Source organism: Carcharodon carcharias, chromosome 22 (assembly GCF_017639515.1).
Source record: "Carcharodon carcharias isolate sCarCar2 chromosome 22, sCarCar2.pri, whole genome shotgun sequence".
Lineage (NCBI taxonomy): Eukaryota > Metazoa > Chordata > Chondrichthyes > Lamniformes > Lamnidae > Carcharodon > Carcharodon carcharias.
The window spans coordinates 55410110-55433642 of NC_054488.1; the positions used below are offsets into that span (position 1 = coordinate 55410110).

Consider the following 23533-nt stretch of genomic DNA (forward strand, 5'->3'; position numbering starts at 1 on the left):
CTGCCCTCCAATAACCCTGCCCTCCAATAACCCCGCCCTCCAATAACCCTGCCCTTCAAATGACCCCCCCTTCAAATAACCCCCCCATCCAATAACCCCACCCTCCAGTAACCCCGCCCTCCAATAACCCCCACCCTCAAATAACCCACCACTGCCACTCATAAGGATTAAATCTCCGTTTAGCACCATGTATAAAAAATGGCACCTTGGACAGTGCGGCACTCCCTCGATACTGCACGGTAGGCCGGAACTTTCCGTTTGGGTGTCAAGGTTTGGTGGCGGGCACAGAAATGGGAGTGGTTTCAGCTCTGGTCAGAGCGGCTGACCACACGCGATCTTGCGCTGTTTAGCTCGTTAAATATGTGCCCACGAGGAGCCCGCTGATTCTCGTGGGCACGGCAAGCAGGAGGTCACCGTCCCTGCCATTACCTTGTGCAGTCAAAGGTCGGGCCGTCATATTTAAAGGGCACCCGCGCAGCCTGCACTATCCCTTCATCTTTGTCCAACCACTGCTCCAGCCTTTGCTGCTAATCCTTCCCCTCCTCCATGCGACTTGCATCACCCCACCGCCCAGCCTCATTTCAAGCACAGGCTGCATTTACAGACGTTCCCCAAAGGGAATGCAGCAGCAACTCACTGTTAATGATGGGAGAGAAGAAGTCTACCTCGGAAGGTGCATGCCGCTTACATGCAGTCATGTATGACATAGAAGGACAAGGAAGGCGGTTGCACATGGTCAGTATGAAATTAAGAAGCAGAACCTCCAAGGTGGGGGTGGGGGGGTTGGGGGTTTGGAGGGTGGTGGGGGGTGGGGGGTGGTGGGGGTGGTGGTGGTGGTGGTGGTGAGACAATCTGAAATTAAAGCCAGGCTGTTCGGGAGTGAAAGCAAGAAGCATTTCATCTCACAAAGTGGAAATCTGGAATTCCTTCAATTGAAATATTGAAGAGTGATTTTGACAGATTTTTGTTTATTAGGCTGTTTTTTAAAATGTTCTTATTCATTGGCTGGGCCAGCATTTATTGCCCACCCCTAATTGCCCCTGTTCAGAGAGCATTTTAAGAGTCAATCACATTGCTGTGGGTCTGGAGTCACATGTAGGCCAGACCGGGTAAGTAGGGCAGATTCCCTTCCCTAAAGAACGTTAGTGAATCAGATGGGTTTTTACTACAACCAGCAACGGTTTCATGGTCATCACTAGACTTTTTTTCAATTCCAGATTTTTATTGAATTCAAATTCCACCTTCTGCCCTGGTGGGATTTGAACCTGGGTCCCCACAGCGTTAGCCTGGGTCTCTGGATTACCAGTCCAGCGACAATACCACAATGCCACCATCTCCCCTGTGAGGTCTGCTTCAAAGGTGGGTGTTGCGGCACAGTACTGATCATCGATTGAACAGAATGGACTCAAGGGGCTGAATAGCCGTTCTTTGTTGCTATGCTGAACTAATGGTGGAAGTGGTTATCATGCAGAATGGCTCATTAATATGTTCATGTTGATGGTATAGGATGTGTTGAAGGGATTCACTACCATAGTGCAATAGCTTCACTGCACGTTGCTTTAAATTATTCTGTTGTTTGAGAAGATGAGATTTTAGCCCCATTGTTTGGTGTCCAGCTGTAATAAAATCTCTCTAGGGGTTCAATCTGTTAATTCAATCACTATGTCAGTAAAATGATCTTGCCTTATCCTGCTTTTTTAATAGTGCGTAACTTGGTTGAAGCAATTATGAATAAAGCTTGAATCTAGGCCTCCGATTGCTGGGTGTCCAGGTTGTCAGCTGGGAGGCCAAATTGAACTTCAGTCAGCTCAGTATTTGTACTGTACACCACTGAGCTCTGCCTGTTGAGTGCTGTAGCTGCTGTGAAGCCCCACATGGTTGCACAGCTCGCACCATCATTGGCCTGGACTTGTGCACAAAGACTGGGTAGGAATGAGTTGGCAGCATGAGGAAAGGAACAAACTGGAGAGAGGAGAATTGGAAAAGTTGCAGGCGTAATTGGGATACTTGTGCTGTGTCCTTATGTATATTAGTGTGAAACTCTGATTAAGTCTGCAGTGATATTAAATTAACAAGCTGCCACATCTTCTCCCCTCCATCTATCATCACTGCAGAGGGGTTGGATTAATTAATGCATCAGTTGTGTAAGAACACTGAGCTAATGACTGCATTTAGGGTTAATAGCTGCATCTCCTCTTGGTGTTGACGGGGTTTTCAAGCTATCCATTTCGGTAGCTCCTTCCAGACAGTATCTGCTCGTACAGAGATTTTTCAGAATATAAATCAAAATAGATAATTGGAGGGTGAGGATGGACTGAGGGCTTAATAATCAGGACCCTAGTCACCCCAAGTCCTAAATAGCTGATTTTTTTTTAAAAAAATGTTTATTATAATGAAATTAAAATAAAAATACCTGGCCCTTTTGTGATTCGTTTTTTTTTAACATAGTTTCAAAATTGTAACAGCTCCAAGACAATCTGGAAGTGTTTATGAGGAAAGTTGCCCCTTGTTACAGTGCGTGTGATGTACTCTGTCAGACTGGACAGTGTTCTAATATTAGGCAGACTCTGTGGTCTGTGTGCACCTGAGCTTTTATGTGGAAATGAGCCCTTTAGCCGAGGGAAACTGTGTTACTAAACTCATCTGCTGATGCACAATGTCTGTCACTGATTCATCAACGCAGTGAACCAGGGCATTTGAGTTACAGCTGGCGATCTGCATTCTGCTGCCTGTCTCATGGTGAACAATATTAGTCAGGGATCCAAGATGTCAGGTTGGTGTGTTACAGAGCTGGTCATTAATGGAAAATAATTACCCTTGATTGATGGAGCCCACTTTGATAGGATTTCAGAACATTTATTTCCATCCAAATTAGTTCCCAGCATAAGCGTATCTGAGAAAAGGTCAGTATTAATTGAGTTTGATTAAGGTCAGTGACCCCTCCCACTCACCACCCCCCTCCCCCCACCTCTCATCCCCTCATTCCTCTGCTTCCTTTTTACATGGCTACTGATGGTAATATCATGTTAGCATCTGAAGTGTGTGTCTACCCACCTTGATAGATGAAGACTGTGTGCTGCTTTGACCAGTTTAAGTCTTTGATTGCAGGCTCACCACACAATGTCACATTGTAGAGTAAGCCCTTCAACCCATCACATCTCTGCTGCTATTACTATCCATGAGCCACCCAGTCCAACCACACTCTCCTCCGCGTTGCCAGTACCTTCTGAATATTCCTTCAATATCAGAAGGATCTAATTCCCTCCTTGAATATTGACTGGATTCCTGCTACAAGAGTGTTGCCGAATTGAAGATTCGACATTCGAAGCACCCTCTGTGTAAAGCTTTTTCTTTATCCAACCTCTGCTTTAATTTTGTGTGATTGTAATAAACGTGTGCCCCCTTTGTTACAAAGCATTCCTGGAACTTGGTTATGGTTCAGATGGGAATAGAATAAAGATGCAAAGTAAAGAACTTAGTAGGGCAATGGGAAAAGAGCACTGGAGTGGGGCTAATTGAGTAGCTTTTATAAAGAGCCAGCATGGGCATGATGGGCTGAATGTTCTCTTTCTATGTTGTATTATTCCATCAGGATGAGAATTGCTTGGTGAACCCTCTGTATAAGAGTTTATTATAACTGTTGTGAGAAGAATGACGAGTAGCTGATGGTTCCTTATTCAAAAGGATAGGCACAGATGAGGGAAGCCATTCGACCCATCTAGCTGAGCCTTCCACCGAAACCTTTGGTTCCCAAACCCACTCCACCCCCATCACAACACCTTGGCAGCTTAAAGAGTCTCCAAACCCTTTAGCCAGAAGACTATTCAGATGTTGAATGTTATTTGTACATTTATGTTCTGGAATTGTCAGCTGTGGTTCAGGTGGTATCACTCTCACCTCCGATTCTGGAGGTTCAAATCCCACTCCAGGACTGAAGCACAGGCAGGCACTCCAGCGCAGTACTGAAGGGTGCTGCACTGTTGGAACTGCCACCTTTAAGATGAGATGTTACACCCGAGGCCCTGTGTGTCCTCTCAGAGTGGATGTAAAAGATCTTTGAAATGGTAGCCTTGAGAAGAGCAGGGAGAGTTATCCCTGGTGTCCTGGCTGGTATTTATCCCTCAATCAGCATCACCAAAACAGATTATCTGGTCATTGTCCTATTGCTGCTTGTGGGAACTTGCTGTGCACAAATTGGCTGCTGCATTTCTTAACGTTACAACAGTAACTACACTTCAAAAATATTTCATTGGCAGTGAAGTGCATTTGGGATGTCCTGAGGTTGTGAAAGGTGCTAATTAAATGCAAGCCTTTCGTTCATAGAACTAAAAATAAGTGGCAATGTCTGCAAAAATATTAAGTACCTGCATTGAGCTCAACTCTTTACTCAGCACCCCTCTGTCCCGTGGTGTTTTGTTTAGTATCAAGGACTGCACCAGCCTCTCGCCCACCTCAGTTAGGGTAAGAGGTCCACCTCTTGTGCAGGTCTGCGGACAGCACGGCTCTGTCTGTGTGGGCTGGTCACTGACCACCCTGGCAGCTTGAGATACCCCTGACCCCTGACCACTGATCGCTCTTGTGCCCCTTGCCCTCAGCTCCACACTGCTGTAAATAAAGGTGCAAAGGGCATCACTGCCAGTGATAGCATCTGGTCCTTGGGCAGAGGGCAGCTTTGACGCACCCCTTGAGACCTTGTGGACCCCCTACCGCCTTGGGTTGGGAAGCCTGGACCTTGAGGAGATGTGAGTGACAGCATCAGAACCATTACCAGCATGTCGACACTGGTGAAGCCAGTGCTGGGTCTGGAAGGCTGCACATAACCACATCTACAGTGAGTGCAGAAAGTGGAGAGTAACGGGCCTAACCCTCACAGCTTGCAACTTCATTTTTTAAAAAAAAATATATAAATAGACCCCAAAGTCCAGAGGAATGATTGATATTCCATTAAGCAAAGGAAGCCTGCTGTTTTGAGTGCTTACCTGTTTTGACAAGTTAGTACGTGATTTGGAGTTCATTAAATAAGCATTACTTGCTTGAATATTTATTAACCGTCTACTCGGAGGAATTTTATCAGCTGCGATTTAATTTGTCTCTGATAGAATGCCAGCTTTTTTCATTTCTTTATAATTTGAATATTAAGCGTCTCATCACTTATCTGTTGACCATACCATCAGCCCCGGGCTGGTAACAGAGAAATGCTTTTTGAGTTTGACGTGACATTCATTCCCAGCAGGTGGTGGGTTCTTAGTCATGATAAACTCATACATAGCTCACCCATAATGAAACAATGCTACCACTGATGGAGGGAATGGCACTCATAGAAACCAAACCTCATTCTCCTAAACAAAAACAGAATTACCTGGAAAAACTCAGCAGGTCTGGCAGCATCGGCGGAGAAGAAAAGAGTTGACGTTTCGAGTCCTCATGACCCTTCGACCGAACTGGTTTTGGTTTTTTAGTATTCATTCATGGGATGTGGGCGGGTCCAGCATTTATTGCCCATCTCTAACTGCCCTTGTTCAGAGGGCATTTCAGGGTCAACCACATTGCTGTGGGCTTGGAGTCACATGTAGGCCAGACCAGGTAAGGACCAACAGGTTTCCTTCCCTAAAGGGCATTAGTGAACCAGATGGGTTTTCATGACAGTCAGCAATGTTTTCATGGTCATCATTAGAATTTTATTGAATTCAAATCCCACCATCAGCCATGGTGGGATTTGAACTTGGGTCCCCAGAGCATCACCCCTGGGTCTCTGAATTACTAGTCCAATGATGATACCACTATGCCACCGCCTCCCGCCTGGGGATAAACATCAGCTAGGTTCGCCTGGGAGAACAGTCAGTTCTTCTTTAACTAGTGCCATGGGGTTTAGAACGGAACTGACCATTGTATGGATAAGAGATCAGAAAGGTTGTAACATGGAGAGAGGCTGAGGGAAGGGAAGGATCATCTAGTGTATGTGTGTGTGAATGTGTGTGTGTTTGTGTGTGTGTGTGTGAATGTGTGTGTGTGTGTGTGTGTGTGTGTGGAGCCTTAGCTGAACCTGTCTAGAGAGCTTAAGAGTTAACTATGGCAACTCAGGGCAGTGGGGAGAGGGGTGATGCAATCAGTTCGTCAACAAGCTGCAGGTGGAAAATCTCTTGGTAATTCCTATCCAACCCTAAAGGCCAGGAAATGAGTTCTAGGAGTCCATGTTGACTCTTAAAAGAGTCCTGGGGCAATGAAAATTCGTCCTATGTGTTTGCCACTCCCACTTCTTTCAGTCACCTGCCATTAGAATGCGTGCTGTGATTCTACATTCGAGTATCTAACCTAGTTCTCCACTTATGTAGTTTAGGATTGTGTTTCTAAATCCTCCTCAACCTCCTCAAGTAATCTAACCATGTGGAGTGAATCTAATCCTTCTGTAATTTTGAACGATCTCTGTCATGTCTCCTCTAAGAGGTCTCTAGATGAGAGAATGTTAAACCATGTCAGCCCAAAGCCTAAAGTCAAGCAAAGCTGAATGGGAATTAGCATATCTTGCAAGGAATATCTTCCTTGTAAACTTTATCTTCCTTGGAAACTATCTTGGAGACAGGTGGAGAATCTTAGGGTAGAACATGATAAATTTATTAGTATTATAATATTAGTACATAACTTTTTTAAAAACACATAGTGAATGGATCAAAAATTGCTGTCAACATAAGTGAGGTTGAGCACATTATGTGTGCACAAATGTCTCAGTAGCTTCAGGGGAGAGCAGGTGCGTGAGTAAATATGGAAATTGTGTAGTTGCTGTTGAAGATCCCATTGCTTCACAAAAGCAGCACCTCACTGCCTGACTCCCTACCAAATGCATTGTGTGGAGTGACATTCCTGTACTTATACTGTTAGATAAGAAGCAAATTTGGTGAAAGTTAAATTACCTAATTTCAAGGCTTAAGTACCCTTTTAATGATGTGCTAAGCATTAATTATTGCCACTCAACCTCTCTGGCACTGAAAATTAACTGAATATTACATGTTTGAAGTCTCATTCTTTTGAATTTGTTGGAAATTTTTAAATCTTTTTCTGTTTTGGTTTTCTCCCTTTATCCAGTCTTCCTTTTCCCTCTCTTTATTTCTTTTTCTGTACGTGATTTAACAATGAATTTGCCCATCCTAATCTGCGCTTCCTTATTCAGTCCTAGTGCTATTTATTTCACAAGCCTTCAGTTGCTTGGCATATCCCCAATTGCCCTGTAGAGGGTTTTAATGGTGCTATTTCCATCTTACTTTTCAGCAGTTTGCAGTGCAAAATACTGTGGAGATTAAACAGAGAAGGACAAGTCTCACAGGTGGAGCTGTCCATTGGTTGGTTTCTTGGGCCAGTATCTTGGGACCTGTAACACTGGGATTTTCTCTGGTGAGATTAAAACCAGAAGTTTTCTTTTGTATTAGGAGTAAGTTTCAGGCATTATTCAGTACCCGCAGATAGCAATGAAAAAGAAGGTAAAACAAAAGGAATTAAAACTCAAAAACAATGAAGGATATATTAATAGTTGTTACGACCAGGTGAGCAGGGAGTGAGTGGCTCCCCTCTTTTCCCTCCTTATTTGATCTCAACAGATTTTTTTTTTTTGTTTGAAAGGTTACCCTTGCCAATTCAGTGATTTCTTAATTGTTTACACACCATGATCAGTGATCATCGCGAGTTTAACAAAGAAAGAGTTTAGTTTTATTACACTTAAACTGATCAAAGTAATATAATAAAATACGCACCAACTTTCGTGCATATGCACTCGTAATTCTCAGACACAAATACAGATGATAGAGTGGGGAGGGATAATTTGGCCAACCGAGAGTCCATAAGAAAAGTAAAAGAGTATACAGTCTGTAGTCTGTTAACTTGACTGGCTTCAGGCTGAATGCTTCTGATTTAAAGATGTAGAAGACTGAGTTAGTTGTTCTTTGGGAGGCAGTAGTGCAGGGTTTGATTTGTTTAAGAAATCTCTGTCTGCGGACAAGACATCCCTGGACGATTACAGTCAACAGACAGGACTTGAAGTTTACACAGGTAGGTTGGAGAAAAAAGGAAGCAGGAAGGACCCCTTAGCTGCTTGTCCTCAGTTCTGCTGAGAAAACATGTGCTTAAAACATACAAAGGGTTGGCTTGTCGTTTGACCTTCTTCCTCCAATTACTGGGGTTTGAAAAGACATTGTCCTTGTATTTCAAAGGTGACTCGATCAGCTCATGTCTGGAAGCTAACTTAGCCAGTGTCCCATTGTCCAAGTTATTAGTCTTAATAGCCCATCCCCAAAAGTTGAATACCTCAGGTAATTGCCATGGATGCCGTGCAATGAGACGCGAGATGTGAGTCCATTACAACTCCCCTGATGTCATTGTCTTTGTGTTTTGCAGACAGGCTGACTCCACTCCAATGAATTGGATTGTGGAGTATATAGTAATGCAAATTGGGGTTAGCCATCTTGGGCTGTGATTTCAAGTCAATTTGGTCTCTGTGTTTTTAAAAAGTCTGTTTTTAAAACTTTGATTCAGGTTTTCAGCTGGTGGATTAAAAGTTATTTGGCATAAAGCACATCTTCATACCATAGCCTAATCTGAGAATTTTCTAGTGGCTATTATATGCCAAACAGTGACCCATCAAAAGAGAGAATTAAATAGTTTATCATGTGAAAATGAGAATTGCCTGAATCATGGATATCTTGTGGAGAAAAGCTTGATTGCCCTTTATCATTGACAATAGTTGGAGTGCGTCATTAAATCGGTCTAATGTAAAAAGCTTCAGGTGGTGATCGGTTTTAAGTGGGTTTTGTATCAAGCATTTTGCTCCTATTATAAAGGATAATGAAGCTTTGTGGCAGCCTCTCAGCCAGAAATATTTCAAATGATTCCACATCTGTGCTAATTCATAAACGAGCAAGGACATATTATTTAGCAATCAGTAGACTCATCTTTCTGTGTCGGTGCATCTTTCAGATTCTTGACTGCATTTCAAACTTCCAGAGGGCTAGAGAGTTTTATTGTAACTTGTTGACTCTGACTGAGATTCAAGGAGAGCTGGTCTGATTCAGAGAATAGGACCTAACAGAAGAAGGCTGTTCGGCCCATTGTGCCTGCGTCAGCTCTTTGAAAGAACTATATCCAAATTGTCCCATTCCTCTCCCCTCCTCCAGAGCCCTGCAAATTCTGTCCCTTCAAATAGTTATCCGGTTTCCTTTCAAAGGTGCTAAATTGCAACTGCTTCCACTACCCTTTCAAGGAAAGTCTTCCAGATCATCATAAATTGATGTGTAAAAAAAAAAAAAATTCTCCTCGTCTCCCCCGGCGTATCTTAAATTTGTGTTCTCTGATAGCTGATCCTCCTGCCGTTGGCTACTGATCTATTCTGATCAAAACCACCCATTATTTTGACCACCTCTGAAAAATCTTTCCCTTAAATCTTCTCTGCTCCAAGGAGGACAATCCCAGCTGTTCTAATTTCTCCTAGTGACTGAAGTTCTCTAAGCGTACGTGCCAGCCCAGTAAGTCTATCTTGCAAACCCCGCCCCCCCCCAGGCCTCATGTATTGTGTGGAGACCCATTCAGTTGTATGGACAGTGTATGGCATTGGTCCCACTGAGACTATTGCAAGAGGAGGCAGGTGGAGCGCGTGTGAGTTTTTGCTCCAAGAGTTTCACTGTCGTGACAATGTTTCTTTCTAAGCCCTTCAGCCCCCTAAGCCTGCTGCTCCCACAGGCCAGGTACTATCTGTTGTGGACAGTGCTCTGCTCAATTCATCACCTGAGGCAGACTTGTCTATGATGCTCCTCAAATCCCAAATCTGACAAAAATCCAGAATACGCAACCCCCCCACCCCCCCGACCCAACCCTGACAACTCCCAGCCTCCGCATGCAGTGTTCCAGCTGCAGTAGTTGACGAATACTCATTTCAATCCATACCTATCCATTAACCCTCAATTTCCGTTCCCAACTGAGTCTTTATCTGGCTCCTGTTGGAAGGAGATAATATATACATTAGCTAGTTCTGGAGCTGGCAATCGACTGCCTTCCCATACAGGGACGGGATGATAGCATGCGAATTAGGAGCAGGAGTAGGCCATTCAGCCCCTCTGGCCTGCTCTGCCATTCAATAAGATCACGGCTGGTCCGATTGTGGTCTCAACTCCACATTCTGCCTGCCCCCAATTCCCTTTGATCCTCTTGTTAGTCAAGAACCTATCTACCTCTGCCTTTAAAATATTCAATGGCCCCACCTCCACCGCTCTCTGGGGAAGGGAGTTCCACAGACTCATGACCCTTTGAGAGAGAGAGAGAGAGAGAGAGAAAAAAAATTCTCCTCATCTCTGTCTTCGGACATGTTAGAATACATTCTATGGTAGAATTATTAGAACTGCTGGGTTTTTTGGTGCCAAGACGTTTGTTTAGATCTGTGACTTGCAGACCTGTGTGTGTATGAACCTGTTCTAACAGTAAGGGGGTGATCAGAAGCCAATACCCCACGTCACTATTTGAGGAAGAGCAGGGTGTTCATGTCGATATTTATCTCTTGACCAACAGAAGGCTTTGGACCTACGGTTCCAAAACTCTGCACCCAGGAGTAAACTAACTGATTAATATGGTTAGTCAACAACTCCATTATAGAAGCATAGAAAAGTTACAGCACAGAAGACCATTCGATCTATCATGTCTGTGCTGTATTATACATCTACCAGGATGGTAGAAGGTGAGCTAGATGGATCTTAGCCTTTTTTGCCTAGTAATTCCTATGTTCCTAAATGATGGGTATATTTATCCTTGGAATTTTTGAATTAGCTGTTCAGAAAGTGAAAATGAAGCACAATTTTGGGATTTGGGTGTAGACCATTTTTATTGCAGGGGTGGGAGTTGAGTGGGGAATGAAATACGCTGCGTATTGGAAGCAGAACTTCAATTCATTCATGAATTCTGAAAATGCTCATTCTCTCATTTGGCATTAAAACTGGGCTCAATGTTAAAATGCATGATGTTATCTTGTCTTATCTTCTGTGTGTTTGGATACATTGGAGCATCCGGCCACTAACACACTCCAGCAAAGTGATATTCTCCTGTGGTCACTAATTAATATACAGGATTGAAATTTCATTTTGGTTTGAGAATGGACTTTGTTTTTAACGCCACGATTGGGATTTCTAATTTCCTTTAGGGAATTAATTTTCTGTTTTCTGGGTCACTGCACAATGCAGTCGATACCAATGATCTCTGTATTTTCAGCTGCTTCGTTTTCAACACTGATTTTCTTTTGAATTATTTTATTAACAAAAGTACAATTCTCAGGATGTCAGCACCTTCAACAAAACCAGCATTTATTGCCCAACATCAAGTTAACCTTCGTAAGGTGGTGGTGAGCTGCTGTAGCCCGTGTGGTGAAGATAGTCTCTCAGTACTGTTTAAAAAGAATAAACTTACATTCATTTAGCCCCAGAGAACTTTACAGTCACTGAAGTACTTTCAAGTATGGTCACTGTTATAGGAAACACTGCAGCCAATTTCATGGAACCGTGGCACGGTTACAGCGCAGCAGGTGGCCATTCGGTTGGTCATGTCCCTGCTAGCTCTTGGGAAGAGCAGCTCAGCCGGCCCCACTCCTCTGACTTTTCCCGTAATCATCAGGTGCTCATCCAATTGCCTTTTGAAAGTCTTGATTGAATCTGCCTCCACCACGTTCTTGGGCAGTGAATTGCAGATCCGAAGGCTTTAGAGAGGGTGTAGAGGGTTATGAGCAAGGGTCCAGGGATGAGAGGCTTCACTTATGTGGATAGACTGGAGTAGCTGGGGCTGTTCCCCTTAGAGAAGGCTGAGAGGAGATTTGACAGAGGTACTCAAAATTCTGAGGGGTCCAGACAGAGTGAGAGAGAGAAATTGTCCCATTGGCAGCAGAATCGAGAACCAGAGGACACTGATTTCAGTTAATTGGCAAACAAAGCAATGGCAACACGAGGAATAACCTATTTTTACGCTGCGAGTGGTTAGGATCTGGAAGTCACTGCCCGAGAACATAGTGGAGGCAGATTCAATCAAGACTTTCAAAAGGCAATTGGCTGAGCACCTGATGACTACGGGAAAAGTCAGAGGAGTGGGGCCGGCTGAGCTGCTCTTCCCAAGAGCTAGCAGGGACACGATCAACCGAATGGCCATCTGCTGCGCTGTAACCGTGCCACGGTTCCGTGAAATTGGCTGCAGTGTTTCCTATAACAGTGACCATACTTGAAAGTACCTCAGTGATTGTAAAGTGCTCTGGGGCATCCCGAGATGGGAATATCTGCTAAATGAATGTAAGTTTATTCTTTTTAAACAGTACTGAGAGACTATCTTCACCACACGGACTACAGCAGCTCACCACCACCTTATGAAGGTTAACTTGATTTTGGGCAATAAATCTGGTTCTGTTGAAGGTGCTGACATCCTGAGAATTGTACTTTTGTTAATAAAATAATTCAAAAGAAAATCAGTGTTGAAAACGAAGCAGCTGAAAATACAGAGATCATTGGTATTGACTGCATTGTGCAGTGACCCAGAAAATTAATTCCCTAAAGGAAATTAGAAATCCCAATCTTCCTAAAGTGCGGTGCCCAGAATTGGCCACAGTGTTTCAGTTGAGGATGAACCTGTGTTTTATAAAGACACATCATAGCTTCCTTGCTTTTGTATTCCGTACCTCTATTTATGAAGCCCAGAATCCTGTACATCTTTTTAACCAGTTTCTTAACCTGCCTTGCCACCTTCAATGATTTGTGTACATGTACCCCCAGGTCTCTTTGCTCCTGCACCCCCTTTAGAATTGTACTCTTTACTTTATATTGCCTTTCCTGATTCTTCCTGCCGAAATGAATTATTCGACACTTCTCTACATTAAAGTTAATCTTCCAAGTGTCCACCCTTCCACCAGCCTGTCTATGTCCTCTTGAAGTCTATCACTATCCTCAACACAGTTCACAGTACTCCCAAGTTGTGTCATCTGCACATTTTGAGATTGTGCCCTGCACACGCAATGGTGGTTAATATATACCAAGAAACGCAATGTCCCTAATATGAACCACTGGGGAGCCCGACTGTGTAACTTCCTGCAGTCCAAGAAGTAACCGTCCACCATTGCTCTGTTCCCTGTTGCTCTGCCAACTTTGTGTCTGTGCTGCCACTATTCCCCATGCTTTAATTTTACTGACAAGCCTGTTATGTGGCGCTTTATCAAACGTCGTTTGGAAGTCCATGTACTCCACATCAACTGCATTACTTTCACCACCCTCCAACCAACCCGTCTACCCAACCCTTCAAGCACCGCCTACCCTGCATGTGACAGAGGCTGCAGACCACCCGTTGGACTTATCGGCCGTCTCAGAACCCATCAAAGCAAAGTAGAAGCAATTCATCCTCAATCCTAAGCCACTGCCTAAGCAGAAGACGAAGAAGATTACTCTCATCAACCCTCTCCGTTACCTCTAAAGACTCTATTAAGTTAGTTAAATGCATGTTACCTTTAACAAATCCCAACTGGCTTTGCTTAATAAATGCACATTTGTCCGAGTGACTCTTAACTTTGTCCTGGATTATCAAACCTAAAAGCTTTCCCACCACCGTGGTTAAACTGACTGGCCTCTAGTTGTTAGGTTTATCCTTGCACCCTTTATTGGACCTTCACAATGCTCTAGTCCTATGGCACCATCCCTGAAAGGAGGATTGTAACATTATGACCAGTGCCTCTGCAATTTCTGCCCTTCCTTGCCTCAGTATCTCCAGATGCACCCCACACAGTCCTAGTGACTTATCAATAACTAACCTAATTTTAGTCAATTTTTAGCACATCCAATGCCTCAACTATGGACTCTTCCATTACAACTTTGGCAGCATCTTCTTCCTTCGTGAAGACAGATGCAAAGTCCTCATTTATTACCTCAGCTAAGCTCTCTCCCTCCATGAATAAATCCCCTATTAGGTCCTTAATCAACCCTATTCCTCCTTTTACTAACCTTTTACTATTTATAGAAGACTTTCTGCTTCCCTTTTATATTAACTGCCGGTCTCTTATACTCTTACTTCTCCTCAGAACTTTCTATATTCATTTGATTCTCATTTGTATTACCCACCTGACAGCTGTCATAACTATCTTTTTTGTGCTTCATCTTGCTCTCTCTTACTTATTGAGGGAGTTCTGGATTTGTTTGCCCTACCCTTTCCCTTGTGGGAACATATCTTGAAAGTACCCGAACTATCTCCTCTTTAAAGACAACCTATTGTTCCGTAACAGTTTTGTGTGCCAATTTTTGATTCCAATTTACCCTGAGTCAGATCCATTCTTACCCCATTGAAATTGGCCCTCTCTGAATTAAGTATTTTTACTCTGAATTACTCCTTGTCCTTTTCTGGAGCCAACCTAAATGTTATATTATGATCACTATTGACTACATATTCCCCAACTGACACTTGATTGACTTGGCCCACCTCATATCCCATAACCAAACCCAGCAATATCTTCTTCCTCATTGGACTAGAAACATTCTAGTCTAGAAAATTCTACTGAAGACACTTCAGAAACTCTTCCCCCTCTCTGTCCTTTATACAATTATTATTCCAGTCTATATTTGTGCAAAGCAAAGCCCCATAAACAGCAAGGTAATAGTGTCCAGATTAACTGTTTTTAGTGCTGTTGATTGAGGAATAATTATTGGCCAGGACATATTGCCATAGAATCTTTTGCAGCCATCTAAGAGGGCAGTCGGGGCCTCAGTTTAACATCTCATCTGAAAGTCAGCACCTCTGACAGTGTAGCACTCCGTCAGTACTGCACTGGAATGTCAGTCTGGATTTTGTATTCAAGCCCCGAGCATGGAACGTGAACCAAGACCTTCTGGCTCCGAGGTGAGTGTGCTACCCCTCAGTTAGTAATGCAATTCATTCACTGTCACTGGGGTAAAATGCAGGGACTATGCCAACTTTTAAGAATAGTTTAAATAAGTGATTGAATGAAAAGGGAGATAAAGAGATGGAATCAAAATTGGGCACATGGGATTCGGACTCCCGCTCATGTGGACGACACACAGCCAGCATGCAGTGGGTGGGCTGAATGGCCTCTTTTCATGATTGCAATTTCCATGTAAGACAGAAAATGCCAGAAACCCGTGTTGCACACATAGATCAACAGCTTAAGAGAATGGTTCAGCACATTGACCAGAACTGGACAAGGTTACTGGTTGACGTTTCGAGTCCTCATGACCCTTCAACAGAACTGAGTGAATCTTAGGAAAGACCCCACCCCCCCCGATCTCCCCCACCACCCCCCCACCTCCCCCACCTCCCCCACCACACCACCCCCGCTCCCCCCCCCCCACCTTAAACCAGCTTATATTTCACCCCTTTCCTAAGATTCACTCAGTTCTGTTGAAGGGTCACGAAGACTCGAAACGTCAACTCTTTTCTTCTCCGCCGATGCTGCCAGACCTGCTGAGTTTTTCCAGGTAATTCTGTTTTTGTTTTGGATCTCCAGCATCCGCAGTGTTTTTGTTTTTATCTAAGGTTACTGGTTGTTTGACCATCTCCTCAGTTTCTGTGAGGCTGGTACCTGGCTGTTCCACCGACTCTCACTTTCTAGGGCTTTTATCCACCTGCTCTTCTTTGTTCTGATTCCATTAAATGAACGTAGAGGTGGAAGCAGGAGTAGGCCATTCGGCCCTTTGAATCTGATCCTGTCATTCAGTAAGATCATGACTGATTACCTACCTCAACTCTATTTTCCTCTCCCCATATCCCTTGATTCCCTTAGTATCCAGAAATCTATTGGCTGCCGTCTCAAATATGCTCAACAACTTAGCATCCACTGGAGTAGAGAATTCCAAAGATGCACAGCCCTTGGAGTGAAGAAACTTTCCCTCGTTTACAGTTGCAGACCCCTTAGTCTCTGACTGTGACCCTGTGTCCTGGACTCCATAGCCAAAGTAAAACATCCCCCCCCAGTATCTGTCCTTCCAAGCCCCTGGAGAATTTTCAATGTTTCAATGAGATCCTTTCTCATTCTTCGAAACAGGAGGGAATATCCATAAGACCATAAGACATAGGAGCAGAAATTAGGCCATTCAGCCCATCGAGTCTGCTCCGCCATTCAATCATGGCTGATAAGTTTCTCAACCCCATTCTCCCGCCTTCTCCCCGTAACCTTTGACCCCCTTACCAATCAAGAACCTATCTATCTCGGTCTTAAATACACTCAATGACCTGCCCTCCACAGCCTTCTGTGGCAATGAGTTCCATAGATTCACAACTCTGGCTAAAGAAGTTTCTCCTCATCTCTGTTCTAAAAGGTCTTCCCTTTACTCTGAGGCTGTGCCCTCGGGTCCTAGTCTCTCCTACTAATGGAAACATCTTCCCCACGTCTACTCTATCCAGGCCTTTCAGTATTCTGTAAGTTTCAATCAGATCACCCCATTATCCTTCTAAATTCTACCGAGTATAGACCCAGAGTCCTCAAACGTTCCTCATATGTTAAGCCTTTCATTCCTGGGATCATTCTCGTGAACAATATCGATCTAGTCTACTCAATCTCTCATCAAAGGACAATTCCCCTAACCCAACAATTAGTCCTCTAAACACTAGTCTGTTAAAATTCTCCGTCATCGTTTTCATTTTTCCCAGTTTTTGATGATGGGTGAGGAACCCTGAATGATTACGTTCTCTTGACCTGCCGTGCTTCTAAAGTGTTTGCCTGGCCATCTTTGCCTCACAGCGAAGTGTGCTCCCGAGCCAATGTTTTGATCAGTAGGTGATTGTACATTAATGTTGATCCCAATTTCATAGGGAGCTGCTCGATTGCTCGAAGGGAAAAGTGAGTCCTCGAGCTTTCAATCATAAAGACAATTGTGTGACACCAACCAAATCACGTTAATGCAAAGCAGGAAATTATATTCATTCTTTTCTTCAACCGCCCCCTCCCGTCATTTCTGACGTAATCGTGTGCTAATGAGGCTGATGAGCACTTGGCTGTCCCTGTTTCTCTTTGTGCTCATTTTCACATGAATTTCAAATGGATATTTCCCCTGGGTCTCCACAGTGAATTACAATGGCCTGGCTTCCTCTGCTAACTCGAGATAGTATTACTGGGTATTTATCTACTTATTTGTTGGAATCATTTCAGGACATAATGAAATATAGTTAGCCCTGGCAGCAATTAGAAACACTCACCATCACTTCTCGATGTCTTTGGGGAAGCTCCAGTTGTAGCTGTGAGATATGTCATGTGCCCTCAGCTGTCTCAGCCCTGAACTCTGAAATTTCTGCCCTAAAACACACCACCTCCCCATTCCCCTCGCGCACTCCCCTCCCCCACCAGTGTGCTCCCCGCTCTTTTTAAATCCTCCTCCTTTTATATCATGACACATAAAGGGCACTTCCAGAAAGTGGCCTGTGAGCTAAGGATTGGTTTGTTTGTGTATGTAGCTCCCTTTTCATTGAGTGGTTCCATTTAAAAATAACCCAACAGACAAGCTTTAGCCTTAAACAAGATAAATGTTAGTTTATCACTTTTACTTAACCATCAGCAGTAGTTTTGCGATAAAGTTAGTAACTAAAATACAGACACAAAGGTTAAAATGTAGATAAAGAAAAAAAGATATTTCAAGATGAGATTTCAAATCAGTCCCTGTAAGATATCATTGTGGACCCATTGCTTGAATTTTTTCATTCCAAAGTGAAGAGGTTTGAAACTCGAGGTTCGATTTAGCAGCTGCAATGTCTTCTGCAGTTGACTAGTCTTTTTGGGTAGACCCAGCAGTTTAAGCAGGTACTTGGAGAGAGAGAGAGAGGTTTCTTATTCCTCACTAGTTCTGTGGTTACAACACCTGAAGATTGGACTATTCTCAGTAGAACAACTATTGATTTCTGGATAACTTTCCTCTTTGACCCTGGGTGGCAGAGAGAAAATCGCTCATTTTTTTTTTTGCAAGAAGATATTTTATTCGTAAAATATCTAAAAGAACATTACAAGGCACTTCAAAATGGTCATTACAGAAAGTGTAATGATATTCAAATTTTCTACATTGATCATGTTGCACTCTGAGGTGCTTCAGTACAATTGTGGTACATATAATATTTACGGTACACATTCAATGCGAGTCATACAGCCCAAGGGGTTCTATACAATTCCCAGCCCCTCGGTGCACTGTGGCAGAAAGGTCTTAGACAGCGACTATTCCCTATTGCGCCTTTGTGGCAGCTGTCCCAAGCTTTAGTGCGTCCCTCAGCACATAGTCCTGGACCTTGGAATGTGCCAGTCTGCAACACTCGGTCGGGGACAACTCTTTGCGCTGGAGGAGCAACAAGTTTTGGGCAGACAGAAGAGCGTCCCTCACTGGGCCGACGATCCTCCAGCCACTGTTGATGTTTGTTTTGGTGTACGTCCCCAGGAACAGTCCATAGAGCACAGAGTCCTGTGTCACGGAATTGCTCAGGATGAACCTCGACAAAAACCACTACATATCTTTCCAGAGCTTTGCAAGGCACATTCCACAAGGAGGTGAACAATGGTCTTGTCCCCACCACAGCCACCTCGAGGGCAACGTGCAGACAGTGTGAGACTCCGAGTGTGTAGGAAGGATCTGACATGGAGGGCTTTCCACCAGCCAAGTTACATCTTGGTGCTTGTTGGAAAATTCTGGCGATGAGGCATTCTGCCAAATGACTTTGACAGTCTGCTCGGGGAACCATCCCACAGGATCCACCCTCTCCTTTTCCCGCAGGGCCTCTAAGATGTTACGTGCTGACCACTGCCTGATGGACTTGTGGTCAAAGGTGTTTCACTGAATGAAAACTGCTCTGATGATGTCTCTTAAGAGCTTTCCCTGGGGGTTCTGCACCAAAATGGGGCTTTTCAGCCAGACTTTATACAGTTCACAACTTAAAATGGCTGCTATGTTAATTTCCATGAGCTGTTGTTTCATCAGGTAAAGAAGTTAATTACGTTGTGGTCCTTCGAAGCCTGTTCCTGCTCCTGCCTCCTGCCTCCTGTTCCTGCTCCTGCCTCCTGCTCCTGCCTCCTGCCTCCTGCTCCTGCTCCTGTTCCTGCTCCTGTTCCTGCTCCTGTTCCTGCTCCTGTTCCTGCTCCTGTTCCTGCTCCTGTTCCTGTTTCTGCTCCTGTTCCTGTTCCTGCTCCTGCCTCCTGCTCCTGCCTGCTGATCCTGCCTCCTGTTCCTGTTCCTGTTCCTGCTCCTGCCTCCTGCTCCTGCCTCCTGTTCCTGCTCCTGTTCCTGCTCCTGTTCCTGTTCCTGTTCCTGCTCCTGTTCCTGCTCCTGCTCCTGTTCCTGCTCCTGTTCCTGCTCCTGTTCCTGTCCCTGTTCCTGTCCCTGTCCCTGTCCCTGTCCCTGTTCCTGTCTCCTGCCTCCTGTTCCTGCCTCCTGTTCCTGCCTCCTGTTCCTGCCTCCTGTTCCTGCCTCCTGTTCCTGCTCCTGTTCCTGTCCCTGTTCCTGTCTCCTGCCTCCTGCTCCTGATCCTGCCTCCTGTTCCTGTTCCTGTCCCTGTTCCTGCTCCTGTCCCTGCTCCTGCCTCCTGTTCCTGCTCCTGATCCTGCCTCCTGTTCCTGTCCCTGTTCCTGCTCCTGTTCCTGCTCCTGCTCCTGTCCCTGCTCCTGTCCCTGTTCCTGCTCCTGTTCCTGTCCCTGTCCCTGTCCCTGTTCCTGTCCCTGTTCCTGTCTCCTGTTCCTGTCTCCTGTTCCTGCCTCCTGTTCCTGTTCCTGTCCCTGTTCCTGTCTCCTGTCTCCTGTCTCCTGTCTCCTGTCTCCTGTCTCCTGTCTCCTGTCTCCTGTCTCCTGTCTCCTGCTCCTGCCTCCTGGTCCTGCTCCTGCTCCTGCTCCTGCCTCCTGTTCCTGTTCCTGTCTCCTGTTCCATCAGAATTAACAAGGTTTCTCACACCTCTTGGAAGATTCAATGGACACCCATGAAACCCTTTGCATTTTGATGACTCTTTGTAGCCAGCTCCAGAGAAATAAGCCTGACAAGGTTTGAACATAGGAAGATGCCATGTTGCCTGGTCATACCTCCATTTTGAAAAAGGCTTTGAAACTCAATGTAAAGGTTTGAAAACAGAAATGGCCCATTAGAGGAATTATTCTTAACTTCCCTAAAATCACAATTACACGTCCATGACTGTGTTTACCTGTCCTCCTATTGCCTTATATGGCTTGCTGTCTTGCTCTTGTGAAGCACTTTGGCACATCTTACAACTAAAGATGCTAGGTAAATGCAAGTTGTTGTTTTCTCTGTTATTTTTTGGAATTGGCTAACTCTGAGCTGGGTGTGAGTTAGTTTAAATCCCCTGCAGGTCCCACCCTCTCTCTTGGGTTCAATTTCATCATTTTTGTCCCCCCCCCCCAACCATCTCCATGATCTCCTGTAAGAAGCCCCCTCCCTCGTGGGTGAGCCTGGATTGTAAATGCTGCGGACCATTCACAGAAGAGCTGAGCTCAAATTGACAAACTCACTTTCCGACTGTGCCGATTGCACATATCAGCAGCAGCAGCCACCGCCCTGGACACTCGCTGATTAACATTAGCTCCCATTTGAGCAATGCCTTGACTTTTAAAAATTCTCAACCTTATTTTCAAATCCCTCCAATCACTGCACCCACCCCCCCCCCCTCCCTCCAACCAATCTCTGTAATCTCCTCCAGTCCTACCACACTCCAAGATATCCACACTCCTCCTGTTCTGGCCATTTACACATCCTCGATCATAATCCCTTCACCTTTGGTGGTTCTATCTTAGATGCTTAGGCCCAAGGTTTTGACATTCCCTCCCTAAATCTCTCAGGCATACAGCGTCTTTCGTGGCTTCGGCATGTCTCAAAGCAGTGAAGTACTTTTGAAGAGTATAGCTACCGGTGTAATGTAGGAAGTGCGATGGCCAGTTTGCGCACAGCAAGATCCCACAAGCAGCAGTGATACTGATGAGATAACCTGAATTTAGTGATGTTGATTGAAGGATAAATATTGAATTGGGTACCAGGGAGGAATCACCTATTCTTTGAAGTACTGTCATGGGATCTTTTGAAGTCCATCTGAGAGTGAAGCCGGGGCCTCAGTTTAACATCTCATCCGAAAAGATGGCGTGCTGACAGTGCAGCATTCCCTCAGTGCTGCACTGGGGCATCAGCCCAGACCCAGAACTCGTACTCAAACCTTTGGAGTAGGACTCTGAACCTCCTGAGGTGGCAAGTGCTACCCAGTTGACACTGAAGATTAGGTGGTGGGGGGTGGTGTGGTGAGGGGAATGGCGGTAACTGGGTTTAGTGGGGAGAGTGAGGAGACTGAAAGTTCAGCCTCTGCTGCTGCAGTTTAGAATCAGAACAAAAAAAAATTTAAATGAACGAAAGCAATTTAATTTCTCTGTTGGAAATCTGAAACGAAAGCAGCAAAGCTCACAGCAGGACAGGCTAATGAGAGGAACGAGGAGACATAGCTCACAGAGTGGAAGGATAGCCCAGAGGAGCAGAATTTTAAAAAGGGACTGAGGCAAGGAGGAAGAAGGCAAGATACAAGCCAGCCACATAGCTTGGGGGGTTGGCGGTGTTGGGGGGGCGGGGGGGGCCGGGGGGTGGGGGGGCTGTGTTGGGGGTGGGTGGTGGAATAAATCGAATGAGCTGTAAATGGAAGGTGGATATAAACTCTAGAAGTGATCATGACAAAATCTGGCGGGTGGGGGGTGTGGAAGAAGCATAAGCAGAGCAAACGGGAGGTGTATATGAGATGGTGTGAATGGAGGAGTGGAGATACAGACAAGTGGAACGAGAAGCTGTATGGCAAAGCAATACATGGCCCAGTGACCCAGGAGGCTGGTAGAAGAAAGGAACAGATGCCAAGGGTGAAGATCGCCTCATTGTTATAGTGATCCAACACGATGGTCAAAACCCTGCATATCGGTCGATAAATGAAGCACTGACTCCAATGTTCCAGTTATCAGCTTGGAATTATTAGTGACACTGATGTCTTTGTGAATGTTTAGCGAATATATAGGTACAGTAATAATTTTGGAAGTGATAGCAGAGCCTCTCTGTAATTTTCCAGTCAGTGACCCGTGCCGCAAGTTTGCTCGCTAATGCAGCTTTTAATGGTGGCACTCGAGTGGAATGTGTCCGACCTCATTTGCTACAGTGAATGCACATTTGCTCCCCTCTTATCTTCTGGGAATAGATGCAATAGGCAGAGATTGAACAGGAGAGAGAGAGAGAAAACGTGCCTTAAAACAGCAAAGATTGTGCAGCAGGTCCGATAGCATTTTTTTTATTCATTCACGAGATGTGGGTGTCGCTGGCTGGGCCAGCATTTATTGCCCATCACTAGTTGCCCTTGAGAAGGTGGCATTGAGCTGCCTTCTTGAACCGCTGCAGTCCATGTGGTGTAGGTACACCCACAGTGCTGTTAGGGAGGGATTTCCAGGATTTTTACCCAAAAACAGTGAAGGAACGGTGATATATTTCCAAGTCAGGCTGGTGAGTGGCTTGGAGGGGAACTTCCAGGTGGTGGTGTTCCATGTGTTTGTTGCCTTTGTCCTTCTAGATGGTATTGGTTGTGGGTTTGGAAGGTACTGTCGAAGGGGCCTTAGTAAATTCCTGCAGTGCATCTTGTAGATGGTACACACTGATGCTACTATGCATTGGTGGTGGAGGGAGTGAATGTTTGTGGAAGGGGTGCCAATCAAGTGGGCTGCTTTGGCCTGGATGGTGTCGAGCTTCTTGAGTGTTGTGGGAGCTGCACTCGTCCAGGCAAGTGAGGAGTATTCCATCACACTCCTGACTTGTGCCTTGTAGATGGTGGACAGGCTTTGGGGAGTCAGGAAGTGAGTTATTCACCACAGGATTCCCAGCCTCTGACCTGCTCTTGTGACAGGAGATTAGCAATGCACAAGAGACCAAACTTCCAGGAATTCTGCTGAGATCTTCAGGAATTAAAAACCTCCAGGATAGTTCAGGAGTAATCCAGGAGAAAAAGCTGTATTTTTAAATTTTCTTTTATTTATTTTCAACTTCTAAAAATATCGGATGTGGGGAAGAAAGGTGGTTTGACTGATAGTCAAGAGTCATCCAATCAGGTGATGAAGAATCTTCACTTTCCCATTGGTGTGGGCGTGGGTCAGGTGACCAATGGCCGGAGAATGGGAGCGGGTTGGTCGGAAGAAGTCATGTGATACCTCCAGGAACACGTGCACCCGCCATCTTGGAAAGCTGTAGGACAGGAGGAGCCTAGAGAGTTGGGCTGTGGTGAAGCAGGAATTTTTACCACAATTCCTGTTATGTGTTTATGGTCCTCAGCCTTCACCTGAGGCTTCCGTGTTGGACAAGCAACTTGGGGCTGTCAACTCTGGTTGGGCATATTCCCAGAGGGATCATGGTATGACTTCCTGCACCTTCCCCCCTCCACTCCTGCTATAGGCCCAACCCACAGTTCCTTGCATTCCCAAGCCAATCAGAAAAGCCAACAGACTGTACGTTATTTGGCTGGATGATTGTCTAATATTTTTATAAATGGTAAACAAAGTTCA

The 23533-nt window shown here is 45.0% G+C and overlaps 1 protein-coding gene across 2 annotated transcripts in view; it reads left to right on the forward strand.

The window, feature by feature from the left end:
* The window catches only part of gnav1 (guanine nucleotide binding protein (G protein) alpha v1), a 230008-nt gene that overhangs the window by 176323 nt on the left and 30152 nt on the right, over positions 1–23533 (forward strand). The window lies entirely within an intron of this gene.